A 4,595-nucleotide genomic window follows, 5' to 3' on the forward strand; every position below is an offset into this window, starting at 1 on the left:
GGATCTGTGAGCACTGCAGGCACATGAACAGCAGGCCCAAACAACCCCACACCTTCCAGTTTTCTTGAAATAGGGCCATGCCTATGTGTCGCTGTTTGGGGGCCTGACCTGCGCCTGGCCTGCCTGTAGGCCTGCAGCACACTGACGCTGGACACACAGCCTGGCCCCATCCACTCTGCTGGATTCAGGAATGCGCCACACCTCACTCCATTAGCTGCTGGTTTGACCTGGCGGCTCCTGTCCACCCCTCAAAAAAAGCTCTGCCATGGCTTGGGTCCTCAAGAGGTGTCAGTTACTGTCCTGGGCAAGCTATACCCAATACAGTTCAGTCCTGGGCAGGTTGTCTGTGAAGTGCTCACAAAGGCCAGGGCACAGATAGATGTTCCTCCAGCCTCCTGGCTGCTGTGTTCACTGCTGTCCTCACTTTCCTCTCTACCCTGGGCTGCTGTAGCCTAACCACTGCCCTACTCTGAGTTGGTCTCTGCCAGTTGTTCCTGAGCATCAGGGACCATCTCCAGCAGGGATACCCACACTTCTATCCTGTGCAGGCCCAGTCCCTATAGATTGCTGAGGGATACCGGGTTATCTCTAGTCTCAAGCAGTCCCCAGAAGAGGTAGAACCTTCCCTCCTTCATGGCCAGTGTGGTGTTGGAGGAGGGACTGGGCTCATTTGGGGGCTGCCCAGTTCCTCAGAGCGGTCCTCTTCAGGCTGTGGTGGTTCAGCAGGACCTCGCTGCAGGCACTTGCTTAATGGCGACCAGTCCTGTCCTCTGTGTCTATTTATTTGACCACCTTCAGGTACTCCTGAGTGCTGCTGCCCATGCCTTCCTGCTCATGGGCAACTCTGGTCTCTCCTCGGACTTGGGCCTCTTCAGCTGTCTCACTAGCCAGTGGTTCTTGGTGGTATCCTGGATGTGTAGGGCATTGAGGAATTTGCCTACCAGGCTCTCATCCACCTTATGTGCACCCCACCAACAAACAGTAAACAGTGCCTGGTGGTTCAGGGCTATGGCTTCTGAGAAGCCAGACACCATGGCCAGGGCTTGGGTCCCCAAGGGTTGATCTGAGTCAGCATCTATTGCCTTCTCTGCCTTCCGTCAGGGCCAGCAGGAACGTGTCTTCAGAGTGGTGCCTCTGTTCATGTCTTTGATTAGCTCCAGCAGATGCTGCTGCTGACCTGTGGACTGATGGACATTAGGCTGCGCAGTCATGGTGTGGGCCAGGCCCTGTTGGGCACAGCTCGCTCCATGGGAGCATGTCCAGGCTAAAGGCACATACGTTGCTGCAATAAATATAATCCCATGTACTTTCGTGGATGCCACCAACAGCTATGAGCTGTCTCTTCCAGGTTGCTATGTGGTGTCCACTCTGGCCTGAAGGACTCTTGTGGATCTGACTTGCTCCCAGATCTTGGTGGCCAAGCGCAGCGCCCAGAAGTCCTTGTAGTGGTAGAATTCTCCATGCAGAGATGCGAACTCCCCTGAAGCAGCCACAGCTTCCTGCCACTCTGAGGCTTTCACTGGAATGAAAACTGAAAATGCACATTGTCTGCATGTGAACTCTTACTCCTTTAAAACAAGTACACTTCCTTTTGCTTTGTTGGTATAAAGACTGATATCTAGATGAGTGGAACTTTCTCATAGTTTCTAAGCAAGAACAAATAGGTATTTTGGGGGGTTATTCAGAGTTTATCAAAATTGAAAGCAGATTCTCCAGGAGTATACGACTGTTTACTTGTTGAATCCACCAGCACAGCCAACACTGTGGGGGACTCTCTGGCAGGCTCCCCACCTTGAAGCTCCAGTCTGGTGGGTCACAGACAGTGGATGTGTGGAAGTAGGTGCACTGAGCTTAAAATGGGGTGGTAGTGTCCTAAGAGACAGATCCATTTACTTTCCATTGCCAAGGAAGTCTTTCTGGAATCAGGTGGAATATATCTTAGAATTGGGCCTTCCTTTCTATAGATAACCACTTCCCATTCCCCTGGGGATCAGGAAGTGAGGTTTCCACTTCATGGCCTTGGGAGATGGCTGTGGGTGGGAGGAAGCAGGGAGTCACCTGGGAGAACTTTACTCTGAAGCTGTTGTTATAGTGGTCTGGGGGTGGGATAGCAATAGTGAGACTGGGAGAAAGGAACAAGGAATGACACAATGTCTCAGGCTGTAGGATGGAAGAGAGAGCTATGGCTTCTTGGAGAGAGAGGGGGCAGTCATACATCAGTTTGTGGTTGCAACTCGAGGAGGTGGCAAGAGCCCAGAAGGTTGGTTATGTGGTGCCCTAGAACACAGGATTCTTGAAACCTGCTGTCTAGGCTGAGCAGGTGGGTCAGGCAGGCCGGGCGACCAGGAGGGTTTCTTGGTTATACTGGGGGCAGATGGTAAACGGTTGCTAACTATATAAGACCCAGAATCCTATAAAGTTTTGGGGTGTATTACATTGTAAAAACATCAATAAAGACAGATGCAATTTCTCTCCATCATAACATGATAGGGACTGGAGCCACCTTTTGGTTGATTTTAAAAAATAAGATGAAGAATTTACAATCCCTGAGCTTATAGTTCCAGATATCCTGCTGTACAAGGGAAAGATGTTTAAAGCAAAGTTGTGAGCTGTAGAATGGCCCAAGGGAGGACTCACAGTGTGGAGTTGTTACCATGTCCCTGAAGCTACCAGAAGCCTCTGGGACCGAAGCATGCTCAGCTTACTGCCTGTTCATTCTCACCCCCTCCACTTCAGTGAGACTGGCTCTGGTCACGGCTCCCTGGAGCCAAAAGGCCCCCCAATCGGCCCTGACCTCAGGGCAGCCTGGGCTGGGCATTTGCCTCTTTTATATCTGGCTCTAGGATTCAAAAATGAACCAATCAAGTGTCAGCAAAATGGACCAATCAGGTGTGAACTAAGTGGAACAACTGGGTGTGAACTAAATGAATCAGTCAAGTTCAAGCTTGCTTCATTAGTTAATTATTCAGATTGAAAAACGGAAAATGAGGTCATTGGTGCTACATGGTCCAATTAGGCATTTAGGGTGGAAAAATAATTTGATCAGACTTGCAGGGTGTGGCACCCTGAGGGGATTTTAGGCAGAGCAAGAGCCAGCTTGATTTTTCTGCTCCAGGCCTCCGAGAGGAGATGATTTATCAAACTACCTCTGAAGAAAAAGTTTGCAGCCAGCTCCTGAAGAAGCAAGGAGTCTGTGGTCAGAGAAGACACATTTACGGGTGACCCCCCTGGGATTCACCAGAACTTCGTAGACTTCAGATTTCTAGACCTACATGTGCCCACTAGACCCTTGAAGAGACTGTCTGCACCTGCTTTCAGCCTGCCTCTGCCGTTGCCTACAAGGAGCATCCTTGAACTCTGCCCAGCATCTCAGATTGCTGACGACAGCTTCTGATTCTTCGGCATCACCTCAGGTGCCATTGAGTCCAGTACTCTCTGGTTCATCATCTGTCCTGGCCTTCAGAATGCTGCTGTGGGCTGCTGGAGTGTCACTTCATCTTCTATGAATGGCCCTTTTTTGGGACTTCTTGGTGCTGTAGACATTATCCGGGGTGAGATAGCCAGTCACCAGTGGCCTTAGAAACTCTCTGTTTTCCCTGTTTGTTAAGCAAACAATGTTGTTATTGGCCCCTGAGCCTGACTGGCCTTGCAATTGTGTGTATAGTTGAGAACCCATTGATGATTACTTGTCTCCATTTGGTCAACGTCACCATGACCGTCCTTTGGCACAGTTTGAACCCTGCTGAACACTCTTTTGAGAGTGTTTACTAATTTTTTTTTCATTGTTACTTTTGAGACTAAGGGATATGCATTTGAGCATTTTGACATGGGTTGTTGGAGCATGTGACAGATGATTGTGGGCCAGAGGATCACAGAGGGTAGAGAGATCATTTGAAGTTGATTGAAGAGTCAAGACCTTGCCTTAAAAACAATGGGAGGCAGAGTAAGGTGGAGTGGGAAAAAAAGATCACACAGGACTTTCTAAAAGATCACACTGAGTGAGGCCTGGAAAGACATGTTCTACCACTAGGGAGGGTGATTTGCAGGCCATTGCAGAGAGCAAACAATGATATTTGGAAGAGTATTGCTTCAGTGGGGGGAGAGAGAAGAGAATGGATCTGAGAGATCCATGGATCAAATCACCAGGTTTGGTGATTACAAAACTGGAGGAATGTGTGTCAAACACAGGCTTTGAGTAGGATCCCTCAGCGAGAGAGAAAGAGTGAACCCTCTTGCCCTGATCCTCAGTCCAGGGCTTTAGAGATAATTGTCTCTTGAAGGAGAAGGGTGATTATGATTTCTCAGAATTTGAGAAAAAGGAGGCAAGGATGAACTGGGCAAACCTGAGGATTCCCAGGGATCCCAGGCATATAAGGGGGAAAAATCCATATAGCCATTCTAAGAGTCCATACTACCCAGATACATGAAGCAAAGTAATAACACTCCAGAGTGTTCAAAGATGAGAGAGAAACAGAGAGAGAGATGAAGTAGGGGAAAGAAAGATACAGTCTTCAAAATATAGTTTTTTTTTTTAAAGATTTATTTATTTATTCATACAGAACTGGGATACAGGCCAGAGATGGGGAGGGTGAGAG

This window comes from Condylura cristata, unplaced genomic scaffold (assembly GCF_000260355.1).
Source record: "Condylura cristata isolate star-nosed mole 26May11 unplaced genomic scaffold, ConCri1.0 scaffold00016, whole genome shotgun sequence".
NCBI lineage: Eukaryota > Metazoa > Chordata > Mammalia > Eulipotyphla > Talpidae > Condylura > Condylura cristata.